Raw genomic sequence first — 14,735 nt, forward strand, 5'->3', positions numbered from 1 at the left:
TAGGGGGTCATGTAACACAGTACACGTGTGGTGTAGGTTATCATTGTAACACAGTACACGTGTGTGTGTAGGGGTCATGTAACACAGTACACGTGTGGTGAGTCTGTGGTGTGTAGGGTTGTCATTGTAACACAGTACACGTGTGGTGTCTGTGGTGTGTAGGGTGGTCATTGTAACACAGTACACGTGTGGTGAGTCTGTGGTGTGTAGGGTTGTCATTGTAACACAGTACACGTGTGGTGAGTCTGTGGTGTAGGGTTGTCATTGTAACACAGTACACGTGTGGTGTGTAGCGGTTGTCATTGTAACACAGTACACGTGTGGTGGGTCTATGGTGTGTGGTTGTCATTGTAACACAGTACACGTGTGGTGAGTCTGTGGTGTGTAGGGGGTCATTGTAACACAGTACACGTGTGGTGAGTCTGTGGTGTGTGGGGGTCATTGTAACACAGTACACGTGTGGTGAGTCTGTAGTGTGTGGGGTGGTCATTGTAACACAGTACACGTGTGGTGAGTCTGTGGTGTGTGTGGTTGTCACTGTAACACAGTACACGTGTGGTGAGTCTGTGGTGTGTGGGTTGTCATTGTAACACAGTACACGTGTGGTGAGTCTGTGGTGTGTGGGGTGGTCATTGTAACACAGTACACGTGTGGTGAGTCTGTGGTGTGTGTGGTTGTCATTGTAACACAGTACACGTGTGGTGAGTCTGTGGTGTGTGGTTGTCATTGTAACACAGTACACGTGTGGTGTGTAGGTGTTGTCATTGTAACACAGTACACGTGTGGTGAGTCTGTGGTGTGTGGGGTTGTCATTATAACACAGTACACGTGTGGTGTGTAGGGTTGTCATTGTAACACAGTACACGTGTGGTGAGTCTATGGTGTGTAAGGTTGTCATTGTAACACAGTACACGTGTGGTGAGTCTATGGTGTGTAAGGTTGTCATTGTAGCACAGTACACGTGTGGTGAATCTATGGTGTGTGGGGTTCCACCATGGATGGATCAGCACTGTTTCCCCAGCTCCCTTGTCCACGTGAACCCCTCCACTGACCCCAGACCCACAATTTAATAGGTTGGATATCCCTTTTCGTTGCTAGATGGCTTTCATTGTACATGCTAGTAGTCGGTTACTGTACAGAACTTGCATTTAGCTGCTGAGCTAAATGTGTTAGGGGTCAGTGCTAGGGTGCAGCTGCAAATCTTAGACGTTGACATGCGTCAGGGTCAAGCGAAATATAGAGTAACGTGTGATCATTACTGGTGGAAAATATCACTCTTATTGGCAATTTTACCGTGGTTTCGATATTTAAAACGTTTCAAAATATCGTTTAAAGGGGTGGCCGTGCAGTCGAATGTGTCTGCGTGTTGTTACTATGTCATGTCATTGTGTGCTGTAACGGAGAGCGTGGCAAAAGCGTGAAGAAACCCGATGTGTTTGGGAGAAACCCAGTGTGAATAGGAGAACCCTGGGGTGAATAGGATAAATCGATAACCCTGGGGTGAATAGGAGAAATCGAGAGCCCTGGGTTGAATAGGATAAATCGATAACCCTAGGGTGAATAGGATAAATCGATAACCCTAGGGTGAATAGGATAAATCTAGAACCCGAGGGTGAATAGGATACATCGATAACCATATGGTGAATAGGATAAATCGATAACCCGAGGGTGAATATGATAAATCGAGAACCCAGGGGTGAATAGGATAAATCGAAAGCCCTGGGGTGAATAGGATAAATCGATAACACTATGGTGAATAGGATAAATCTAAAACCCCAGTGTGAATAGGGTAAATCGATAACCCTGGGGTGAATAGGATCAATCGATAACCCTAGGGTTAATAGGAGAAATCGATAACCCTGGGGTGAATAGGATAAATCGAGAACCCTGGGGTGAATAGGATAAATCTAAAACCCCAGTGTGAATAGGGTAAATCGATAACCCTGGGGTGAATAGGATCAATCGAGAGCCCTGGGGTGAATAGAATAAATCGATAACCCTAGGGTGAATAGGATAAATCTAGAACCCTGGGGTGAGTAGGATAAATCGATAACCCTAGGGTGAATAGGATAAATCTAGAACCCGAGGGTGAATAGGATAAATCGATAACCTTAGGGTGAATAGGATACATCGAGAACACTATGGTGAATAGGATAAATCTAGAACCCGAGGGTGAATAGAATAAATCGAGAACCCTGGGGTGAATAGGATAAATCGATAACCCTGGGGTGAATAGGATAAATCGATAACCCTGGGGTGAATAGGATAAATCGATAACCCTGGGGTGAATAGGATAAATCTAGAACCCTGGGTGAATAGGATAAATCGAGAACCCTATGTTGAATAGGATAAATCGATAACCCTAGGGAATATGATACATCGAGAACACTATGGTGAATAGGATAAATCTAGAACCCCAGTGTGAATAGGATAAATCGATAACCCTGGGGTGAATAGGATCAATCGAGAGCCCTGGGGTGAATAGGATAAATCGATAACCCTGGGGTGAATAGGATAAATTGAGAACCCTGGGGTGAATAGGATAAACCGATAACCCTAGGGTGAATATGATAAATATATAACCCGAGGTGAGTAGGATAAATCGATAACCCTAGGGTGAATAGACTAAATCGATAACACTATGGTGAATAGACTAAATCGATAACACAAAAACGAAGGGGATATTCCGGATGGGGCCGCACAACGACACCCAAACGTACCCCCCCCCACGTCCCCAATTAAGCAGTCACTCCCCGAGCAAAGGTGGGCAAACGTTTAGCAACAACACGTGCCACGAACTTTAATGCGGTTATATCGAAAATAAGGACGCGATCACAATGGCACAATGTGTGTAACTCGTAACTCGCTCTGCGTTATAGCCGCGGCAACGTGAATTACAGAATTAAGCCCCAGACGGTGGTTCGGAGCACGCGTTCCCTTCACAATTTACTGCATCTTCCTCATTAGGCGACGATCGCTTTGCCACACAGTAGCAACGCAACTTTCCAGCGCACGGCGATAGTTAAATGTTACGAATTAATGTTTAAAGTTGTAAGAGAATGACTAAAAGTCTGCGTCCGGACCCCGACCCGCGCGGGTCTTTTCATCGTTGCCTAGTTTTTATCCGGGAAGCCTAGGCTAGGCCCCCGGCGGGAATATCGTCCCCGTGTACACGGGGCGCGCCTCGCCCATCCCCCGCCCACAGTCCTTGGACCGGCTACCCTCCGTCGCTAACGATTAGATGGGGTGCTGCGAGTCCGCCTGCGTGAAGCTAACACCCTTTAGTAGAAGGGCAGAAAAGAAAAGCAATATTTGACCGCCGCGGACCTATACGCTCGGCCTAGTTTTCCTGCGGGAGGCCTGGGATAGGCCCCCGGCGGGAGCCTGGTCCGCGGGCCGGGGTCGTGGGTCGCCCATCCCCCGCGCCCCGTGTGTCGTTTAACGCGGCGTCTTCTGCATTGGCGTGAGTAACAAACATCGTTCTCTTCACACTGCTACATTCGCGTTAAACGCTTCAGTTTACTTCAAGTTGCCTCTAACTTTAGCTCAAAGTGAACGCGGTTTCGTGGTTAAACTCGTGCCTTTTTAAATTAAACAATTTGAAGTCTGGGCTGATGAACTCACACTCCCAACTCCATAGGTGAAAGATCTGTTTAAATTAAAGCTAATTAACGTTTTCCAAAGACAGCTCCTTGACATTTGTGGTGTGCTTTGAGGAGTGGTTAACCACGACTTTAACACAAATTTGCCCAGGCATCCTCAGTGTAAGCAACACTCTCCTTACAAGGAGTATTGAGACCTCGTGGTTATATCAACGACATAGCGACGTTAAACTCGCGAAATGTTCCCTAGTTTGTTTATGTTGGCAATGTGTAATCGCAAATAAAATACAGCAATGTATGTACCGTAATAGTACGCCGACTGCCATTTCAAGCAATCGGTAAGAATTCGTGCTTAATTTAAAATGTAGGTCAAGCCTACAGAGGCATGGTGTGTTGTTTTGTGTGGGATGAGGCAGACTGTGTTTTTAACAAATAAATACATCAAACAAAGATTCAATAGCAATGGGCAGATGGTAATCCTGGCGAGGCTTGAGGTGCGTGCCATGGGTCCTGACGAAACCGCTTTGAATCTCATAAGGTTGACTATAAGAGGTCAACTTAAGACAAGATCACATCCATACAGTATTTCCTGTTTCAGCAGTTTAATGTCCTGGGAAGAGGTTGCTTTCCGTCAGAGGAATGTGGAATTTCCACTGCTGGTTAAGGGTTGTCGGTGGAAATTAGTGCTGTTTTGAGTGGTGAGATGGTTTGGTTGGATTCAGCAGGACCTCAATTTGCTAAATTCAGGTCAACAAAACGGGATCGATTGCTTTGAATGTTCACGGATACATTTTATATTCAGGACATGTCATGGTGAAATGTGGTCAAATAACCCCCAAGACCCACAACCGTGGATTTGCAAAAAGGCTGTACATGTACGATTCGTCGGTGAGTCTTAATCCGTTTAAGGGCTTCAGATGTTATAATCTTTGGTGTTTTAGGGAAAGTCACGTAGGTAAGGAAGCTTTTGTTGCCTCCGAAACGTCGTGATTTAATTGAGTTGTTTTCATTTATTTTATTGATTGTTTACCTACGTGACTTTACCGAAAAAAAACAGTATGAATCCTCGCAGTCACGAAAGCTTCAAATCTAGAATTAGCTTCAGATGTTGTTGAACAAGTTCTATTCTTAGGTTTTTTTCGGTAAAGTCACGTAGGTAAAAAAATTTTAATTAATAAAAGTTAAATGAAAATAAAATAAAAATCGCGACGTTTCGGAAGCAACACAAGCCTCCGTCTTCAGGTGGAACCGTCACAGCACGGATAGCTGTATCAAGTATTTTACTTTTATTAATTTTAATTTTTTACCTACGTGACTTTACCGAAAAAACCTAAGAATATGAATCCTTGCAGTCACGAAAGCTTAAAATCTAGAACAAGTTCTAGTTTAGTAGCTACAGCACAGTGTGTTAGTAAGGGAGGCATTGGAGAGTCGTGGTGACCGACCCACCAGACCACCTTCGAGTGGCTGGACAGGAGGGCTCCCACCACCTCCACCATGCTGACATATCTTAGTGTATAATGGCTTAATGTGATATTTTTAGGTGTTTCGGTAAAGTCACGTAGGTAAAAAAATCTAAATCTACTTGATACAGCTGTCGGGCTGTGACGGTTCCACCTGAAGACGGAAGCTTGTGTTGCCTCCGAAACGTCGTGATTTTTATTTTATTTTACTTTTATTAATTTTGATTTTTTTACCTACGTGACTTTACCGAAAAACCTAAGAATATGAATCCTTGCAGTCACGAAAGCTTCAAATCTAGGCTTAATGTGATTTCAGGATGATCTGTCGTGTCGTGATGGTGTTCAGGCTGCGGCTGGGTTGCGTGTGGCTCATTCGATAGGGCAGTGGGGCTGGCTTCCAGTTGTGGGTTTGAGTTCATGTCCTGGCCAGGGTCAACTCGGCCCCATCATCATCATCATCATTCCTTTGAGGTTGGTAAAATATCTACTATCTGGTGAGTGGTTAAGGCTTCAAGGAGAGACTAGTCTGCCACAGGAAAAGAGTAAATACTGAACTCTGACCAGTGCTCATGTTTTTTTGAGCTGATGTTTCTGTCGCAGATGTGAAATTGCCCCCACCCCCGTATTGTACGACTGGAATTGGGCAAACATCCCAAAAAGGATTCTTCACATTTGTTGTTGTTATTTTGAACCGAGATATCTCCATGCACACAAGGGGCTTTGGTGGGGGGGCAGACCTGTTTAGAATCCAGCATATGGTGGCGATGTTACCATGAGGAGTGCGGTGACCAATTCCTGTCTCCTTCGGGAATGATGTCCCATTCATTGCTTGTTGCTGGGGAAACACGCTGGGTGAGGACAAGGCATCAGCCACATTCAGCTCATTCGCTTTCCTCGCAGCTGATGCTCCTCTGGGCTCACACCCGACGCATGTGTTCACACCCGACTCGGGGAATAAAAGTGTTGGCCCGTCAGCTTTGTCGATAAAAAAACTGGGCCGGTTTTGATTTTATTTGTATCATCGGTAGAGTGTGTGGTCTATTGTAAATTTGTGTTTTTTTCCACGAGCTTCACGATTTTCTCACGTTTCGGTAAACTCGGAATTTATTTGGAATAAGCTGGGTGGCATAAAATGCAGCAATTATCTGCAAATCCCGAGACGTCCGCCAAGTAACGATCAGAAATGTGAATAATCTAGCCTCTGTGGCCAACAGGATTTGCAGATAATAAGATGACAGATAATGAGTAATATCCTATCATCATCATCATTACTACGATCTCTGTGGCAATACGCGTTGCGTGTATGGTTGGTACATAATCTGTCACGAGTGAGTAGCTTGCGTACGCTAATTGTGCAAGCCAGCCAGACACACACACACAAAGCCGGAAAGGTGTGAACGAGAGACGTGCATGGGATGTGTGGTGAGGGCGGCTGGTGGTGGTGGAGGGGAGGGTGCTGTGTGTAGAGCTGTTGGGGGAAGCTGGAATCCAGTCTCGATGGACGGGGGAAGGGGGCAGAGAAGGCAGGGAAGGAAAGACATTTTAATCTGTTGTTTAAGGCGGAAACATGCGTGGAAGAGGCTTCATGTGAATTCATGGAGGTGTAGCGGTTTGGGCGCTGCGTTTCAAACCAGGTCACCTTAATTCGATTCTCGCTCATGGCCAGCACCAGTGACGATTGTCTGAACCGGTCCCGGGCATCTCCTAGGTCGACTCGGTCTGAAATGAGTGCGGTGTGTAAACATCGCCACTAGGGAGACAAAGGTGGCGGTGGGTGATGTTCGTCACCCAGCCCTCGTGTGTCGTGTCGGTCTTCATAGGTGCTCGCTAACAGCGCTTGCCCCAAAAGGCTGCACGGGGGGGGGGCGATCTTGGTCTTTCTATTTGTGTGTTTGGAGCTATGGCGCAGCAATTCATGCAGCACCGTTCTATAAACGAGTTGGGTTGCTTGTGACGGCTACCATCAGTGATGAGTGATATTTGATCCAGTCCTAGACTCACCTTTCACAAGCCCACACTGACCATTGTGGTGAAGTATCGTCAACAACTTCCACGATTGCCACGGAGACCACGTCGGCCCATGGGGGGGTTTTGCGGTGCTACTTTGTTGACGAATCCCATTTTAAAATTTTATGTCTATCAGTTGGCAAGCGCGAACCGAAACAGACATGAGCCTGTTCGATTCCCGCTCACGGCCACCGTCCGTGACCAAATATCGAAACCCGTCCTGAGACTACTCCAGGTTGACTCGGCATGAAATAGCTACCTTTGTGCGCTGCGTGAAAATCTTATTGGTCATGGCCACGGCACTCCCCTGGTCTGGCCTTGCCTGTCACAGGAAGGGTTAACGATGGCACGCGTGTCGCGTGGTCTATGCGGCTATATGGGGGAGGATTTCTGTCGTGTTGTTGACGCGTGCGAGCGAGCGAGCACTGGTGCAATGTCTCCTGTTGGGTTCTTGGCCATGATGCACAACGCCAATGTGTGTAACCTTGCTGTCCGCCATCTCTATGTCATCACTGCTGGATAGTCGTTCCCGCTGCGGTGGTGCATGCGCATCAGCACTCGGGGAGACAAAGGTGTGCTGGTTCCATTAGCTCGCTCAAGCCACTGCTGTGCAGCCCTGTCTCCGTACACTTATTTGACCATACCTCACCGTGCGCAACAGGTGGTATAGGCTGCCGAGCTATGTTATAGGCAGCCGAGGGCAGTGCGGCAAAATCCATCGGTGTCCCTTGCTGTGCTTCCACGTCAACAGTGGCCTTCGCAGGGAATCGCGAAAAGCTGCTGTCAAAACAGCCGTCCTGCTGAACCACTGCCGTGTGTGCGTGTGTGTCAATGGTGACGGTGGTGGTGAGTTTCGATTTAAAGCTTTCGTGACTGCAGGGATTCACCTTCTTGGTTCTTTCGGTAAAGTCACGTAGAATGGAAATAATAAAATAATAAAAATAAAACGTAATAAATAATTCTCACGACGTTTCGGCCACAACGTAAGCAGCCGTCCTCAGGTGAAGACCAGGTCTGTCTCCCCGACAGACCTGGTCTTCACCTGAGAAATACAATTCTCACGACAGCGTCTTTCCGACAGACCTGTTCTTCACCTGAGGACGGCTGCTTGCGTTGTGGCCGAAACGTCGTGAGAATTATTTTATTATGTTTTATTTTTATTATTTTATTATTTACATTTTACGTGACTTTACCGAAAGAACCAAGAAGGTGGTGGTGAGGTTGATGCGGTTTGTAGACAGCTGTACGATCTCGATGGCACAGGTTTAATTCATCCTCGCTGCACATCTCATGGTTGGCCTGCACGTTCGTTTCGACCAGGGCTGTGCCTCCTAAACTCACTCAAGCCAGAAGTGCCTGTTTCGGTGGTGGTGGCCAATGACATCCGCTTTGGGGAGAGACAAAGGCAATGGATGTGTGTTGGTGCATAAGCTTGGTGTGGGAGTTGTAGTGTAGCGGTTAACGCGCTGTGCCGGGAACCTGGCAAGCAGAGTTCGATTCCCACTCACGGCCAACAACAGTGACAAGTATCTGAACAGCTTCTGCCTCCCCCCCCCCCAAGTCAAATGAGTACCTAGTACGGTGTGTAAACATCGCCACGAATGAGACAAAGACGTGGTGCTGGCCACCCACCCCCTTCCTCATGTGCCGTTCTGGCCTTCAGAGGTGCTCGCTAACAGCACTTGCCCCAACAGTCTGTTAAGGCTATCCGGGGGGGGGGATCTTTGTCTTTTTTATGAGCTTGGTGTTGCCCCACCTTTCCTTGTGCATGTGCACCGCTGCCATTTAGTAAAAGCGTTCTCCCACGTCGTGTTACCGCCATCATCTGTGGTGAGGCCACGTGTCGTCGTGCCGTGTGTACGATGCGCAGGACAGGGCTGGTTACGAGTGCGTTATCATTCAAACGGCGTTCCTCGTGGGTTAATGCCATCAAACATACTGTTTTTTCCGGTAAAGTCACGTATGTAGAAATAAAAGAAACTTAATTTGGAGCTTTCGTGACTGCAGGAATTATTCTTTGGTTCTTTCGGTAAAGTCACGTATAAAGAGAAAATAATAAATTAAATTAAATACTAGCATACGACGTTTCGATTGCAACACAAGCAATCATCATCAGGTATAAATTAAATAGAAACACAAATCTAGTATACTTAGAAATGTAATGTAATACAACAGAGAGTCGGATAACATAACAGTCAACACCCTATCTGGTTGATTACGTTCTTCCAAAGAATAAATAAAAGAAAATTTAAATCAATAAAATTAAAATAAATCACGACGTTTCGAACGCAACACAAGCGCTCATCATCAGGTGAAAATGGGGTAAAACACATAGCAAGGGAACACACAGAGGGACACCACGTGCAAAGCAACATAGAGAACGGCAAACTGCATGGAGGCAAATACAGCAAGAAGATGGGAGCCGAGAACTCAACAAACCTTAGAAACGCAACGCGATGCAAACCAGTCGGCCAACAACACGGTTAGACACTAACTTGGTTGACCACGTATTTCAAACGACTGCTACATTTTTTGTGTTAATCTTCTGGGCTGAACATACCAACGTAAAACAGAGGACAAGGACTGGTGAGCATGTTTTAGCTCGGGCATTTTTTGTTTGGAAGAAGGCCTCCCCCCCCCCCCACGGCGTCAGTCGTGGGGTTTTGTTCGACCATACTTCACCACGCCGGTCTGTTTGGGTTGGGCTGAAAGGCCGGCTCATTTGCCACTGCATGAGAAATGAGATTTTGTATTGAAACACGGAAGACTTTCGGGTTTTTACGGACAATTTTGGATAATTTTTCGAATAATAATGTAGCTTGTTTTCTTGCCAACAATAGTGACGTCGCATGGTGCCACGTGACACCACTTTGTGATCTCATATCCTGTGATGTCCGACATCATTTCTGAAGTAAATGAAAATAAATTGTTTGAAATTTCATATCTAAACCCAATTAGGCTTTTTCGGTAAAGTCACTTAGGTAAGAAATAAATAATAAAAATAGATACTTTACCGAAAAAAACCTAAGAGTATGAATCCTTTCTGTCACGAAAGCTTCAAATCTAGAACTAAACCCAATTGTTCAGATTAATACAAATATCGGGAGCACATCCCTACTCTGCACCTGTGTTAAGGATGGTCAGGAGTCAAACTCAGGTTGCCAGATCCATCGTGGCAGTGTGCTAACCAGTGTGCCACCGCTCCACCACACACACACACCACATACCATTGCTGTGAAATACAAATAAAATTTGACCTCAATTCTTTGGGCAAATAACTTTCCATTCAGACGCTCTCTTTCCGACAGACCTGTTCTTCACCTGAGGACGGCTGCTTGCGTTGTGGCCGAAATGTCGTGAGAATTGTATTTTATTATGTTTTATTTTTATTATTTCCCTTCTACCTGACTTTACCGAAAGAACCAAAAAGATGAATCCCTGCAGTCACGAAAGCTTTAAATCGAAATTCAAATAACTTTTCTTAAATGTTTTAACCACATTCCCGGCGATATTTTAGTATTGATGGCTTTGTCGGGATATTAAGTTTGGAAAAGTAACTCAACGTAGCACAAACTTGTCAGTTTGCAAATATCCTCAAGTCTGGATTTAACCATCATCCTTAACATCTGGCCAAATATGAAATAATAAACCCCCAAGTAAAATATTGAGGGACTGGTTTGGCTATGTTCCACAAGCACAAATACTCTTTACACGTTCGCCAAAACGCTGTCTTTATGACAGAAAAATAATACGTAAATAGGCTGACGTTTTGGGTACTGATGTACTTGGAAGATTGTAAACCCGGTGACCTGAATTTGATTCCAAGTTTTGGCTGACATCAACACGCGCGAACTGGCGAGGTGAAGTATAGTCAAACAACCCCCACGACTGACGAAGGGCTACAGATGAAGGCCCATGTGGCATCGAAACGATCACAAAAGTAGTTATCGACGCAGCCAGTTTCCTTTGTGGAGGGTGCTGCATTGTCACCAATTTCATTTTGGATTTTTTAATTTATAATTTGGGACAAAACCGGAGATTCCGCAGGAACGGCCGCGCGTGTGAGAGGAAGAACACGCGTGGGCCACGCATGTGAGATGAGAACACGCATGTGAGATGAGAACACGCATGTGAGATGAGAACACGCATGTGAGATGAGAACACGCATGTGAGAGGAGAACACGCATGTGAGAGGAGAACACGTGTGTTCTCTGCGTCTTTCCCGCCTGCCCACGTGTGGTACGGTGTGCGTGGCATTGTGGGTAGCAGCAGTGGTAGTGGTTTGTGCTGCTGTCACGTGACCCGTCGCGTTCCAGTGGGCGCTTCCCTTATAGGCATTCCACCCCCCACCTCTTTTTTTGTTCAAGGGGCTCTGCATAACCACATCCACCCCGCAAGCGCTGCCTCCATTATTAGATGTGTGGTTTGGGGGGTTAGGGTACGGGTAGATGTGGGTGAGGGGAAAGGAACGACAGGGCTTGGGGAGGAGGGATGAACTGTGACATTTCAGTGTGAGATTTGCCGAAAGGAAATCGCGTTTAATCTGCCGGCATCTCGGCCTTCCCGCGCGGTATTACTGATGTGCAGTGACGCCTGTTTACTAAACGAGGCGACACCTTTCTCATTTAGACTTTGCCGAGTCTCATCGGCAAGACCTGGCCCGTTAGCCGAATGCCACTGGAGGGCCCGATAGTGATACATATTATCACCGATATACAGTAAAACCTTGGATTGCGAGCATAATTTGTTCCGGAAACGTGTTTTGTAATCCAAAGCACTCGTATATCAAAGCGCTCGTGTATCAGTTGTGATCACGTGACGCTCGGCAGACAAAGCGTATACACGTACTACTCGTATTGCAAGACCTCGCTTGTTTATCAAATAAAAATTTATTTAAAAAATTTGCTCGTCTTGCAAAACACTCGCAGACTAAGTTACTCGCAATCCAAGGTTTTATTGGTAGGAACCTCCTGGTTACACCAGTCCACAGGGGATTATTGTGTCCGTCCGTCGTGCATCCAAAAATGGGAGGGGTGGGGCTGGGTGGAGAGGGGAGGGTGGGGTGGGGAGGGTGGGGAGGGGCTGGGTGGGGAGGGTGGGGAGGGGCTGGGTGGGGAGGGTGGGGAGGGGCTGGGGTGGGGAGGGAGGGGCTGGGTGGGGAGGGTGGGGCTGGGTGGGGAGGGGCTGATCACCCCGTAGTGCCCTTATAAAACTCAACGTTTAACCTACTCACGCCGGCTTGTGCCCACCCTCACAGTCGGGCATATTTGCGGAATACACCACGCCGCCGTTGACCCTGGCCATTGACCGAGCAACCAAACGTTCCTATCAGCTCCCTCCACAGGAGGGATGTGTTTGTTGCTGTGGTTGTCCCACCTGATGACGATTGCTTGTGTTGCGATCGAAACGTCGTGATCTATTTTTTCTCTACCTACGTGACTTCACCGAAAGAACCAAAGAGTATGGATTCCTGCAGTCACAAAAGCTTCAAATCAAGAAATAATTGTTTTTTATCTTCAAAAGACACACTTGTCACAGACATCACAACTCCCTCTCTGCAAGCCCAGAGCACAATGTCACGCTTGAAAAGCGCATACGAAATTTGGCAAATTTTCCATTTTTTTTCAGCAGCGAGGTTCCGGTTCCCTGTTTGAGAGTCATGAATGTGGATGCTTTAGTAAGTTCAGAGCAACGCAGACTCGCTCTGTGGCTTTACAGAGCAGGTAGTTAATGTTTTTCTAATGCATTTTTATTATGCAGCATTGGGGCAGTGGTGGCGCAGTGCTTAGTTGCACTGCGCCATAAACCTTTCGAGTTAAGAGTCCCAGCCCTTGGCTAACATTAGTGGTGAGTGATATTGGAACTCGTCCTGGGGCTCCCCTCCCCCCACCGACACGGCGTGGGGAGGCCTTGAATCCAGCAGTGGATTAACAAATGGCTGTAACGTATCTATCCATTTATCAATCATTCAATCCTTCTGTGTCAGCAGGGTCATCAAAGTTCACCACGCAAGTGAGGACAGCTCAAATATAGCCCCATAACACATGCGGGGGCCTCGGATTTGGTGTGATTGCGAACCGATCATTGTTGTGCGCGCTGCCTGGGGTGGCTATTTTTGGCCGGCAAGGCGCCCGCTGTCACGCCAGGCCGCTGGCCGCGCCACGATCGCCTCGGGAGGAGGCCTCGCGGACGCGGCACTCTCCACCGAGCCAGCGCGCCACCGTGGCCCCGTTTCGGTGGACGGTGGCAACTCGTGGGATGAAATCGATTCTCGCGTCACGGCGATAATGGGTCGTGTTCGACGGAGCCCACCCTCTTCTACGCCGGGGCATCTCGGAGCTCCTCGCACGCGACAAGCGACCTGCATCGCATCTCGTTGCCTCGGTACATTTTAAAGGGCACCCCCCGTGGCAGCTGCCCCTGTGCGGCACAAGGTTACTCCGCATCTGGCCCGCAAGCGGGTATTAGTCTGCCAGTCGTGAGTGATGGTGCTACGTATGAGTAATTTGGTGGTAATTTTTTTTAATTGAGCAAATTTGGACCATGATGCTGGCAAACAAAGGCCCACTCTGTTCGAAGTACGTCAAGGGATCTGTGACGTTCACTGTGAAGCGGACATATTGTAATTCACGGTTATTAACCAAAATAACCGGGGAGGCCTGCCGGATTCCAAATGCGAACCTCTACGACGAGCGTCGGACGAGCGTCGGACGAGCGTCGAACGATCGTTGAACGATCGTTGAACGCGCTCACGCTGCCCCGTGTCACCGTTCTCCGAGCGTGCGTTGAATCGCGCGTTAGAGATTGAATTGTGTTTTTTTATTATAAAATGGAAAGACGAGCGAAACAGACACCGACGCCAGGAGACCGCTCAAAGGAGACAAAGAGAATGTGATTCTTGAATTGAACTGTGACCCTCCATCCCCCCCCCCGAATCATGACACGACTTGGAACTAGCGATGGTGAAGGAACAGATTTGTTACATATCTAGCATCGAAACTAGTGGAAACTACAGCATAAACACGTTGAAGGTCTGATATTCATGTCTCTACTAAACGCTAGAAACTCATCGCGCTGACGATTGCTTCCATCGCGGGTGATGGAGTCATTGGGGCGATTTTGCCAAAAACCCAGACATATGGGAACATTCACCCACACGAGATTCATGCCCCCTGCTCTCCACCCTCTCCCCCGCTCTGCGTGCTTGCCACACTCCATGCTCTCCCCACTCACTCCCTGTGCTCCACCTTCTCCCCGCTCTCCACCCTCTCCCCGCTCTGCGTGCTCGCCACACTCCATGCTCTCCCCACTCACCCCCTGTGCTCCACCTTCTCCCCGCTCTTCATCCTCTCTGTGCTCTGCGTGCTTGCCACACTCCATGCTCTCCCCACTCACTCCCTGTGCTCCACCTTCTGCCCGCTCTCCATCCTCTCTGTGCTCTCCATGCTCTCCACACTCTCCCTGCTCTCCACCATCTCGCCGCTCTCCGTGCTTTCCACACTCTCCACCCTCTCCCTGCGCTCCCCACTCACCGTGCCCCACCTTCTCCCCGCTCTCTGCCCTCTCTCTGCACTCCATGCTCTCCACAATGTCCCCACTCTCCCCACTTACTCTCCCGCACGCCGCTCCTCTCCACGCTCTCTGCACCCTCCCCGCTCTCCCG

General features: G+C 47.8%; 1 protein-coding gene across 1 annotated transcript in view; it reads left to right on the plus strand.

The window, feature by feature from the left end:
* Nucleotides 1–2,757: 2,757 nt before the first annotated feature.
* LOC133356470 (uncharacterized) overlaps nucleotides 2,758–14,735 on the plus strand; it is a 61,104-nt gene continuing 49,126 nt past the window's right edge. The window contains exon 1 of the mRNA XM_061574001.1: nucleotides 2,758–3,463. The gene's annotated coding sequence lies outside the window, so the exon portion shown is untranslated. The remainder of the gene's footprint in view (nucleotides 3,464–14,735) is intronic.

Source organism: Lethenteron reissneri, chromosome 54, assembly GCF_015708825.2.
Source record: "Lethenteron reissneri isolate LAM-NWPU_2019-01 chromosome 54, ASM1570882v1, whole genome shotgun sequence".
In the NCBI taxonomy this organism is placed as follows: Eukaryota; Metazoa; Chordata; class Hyperoartia; order Petromyzontiformes; family Petromyzontidae; genus Lethenteron; species Lethenteron reissneri.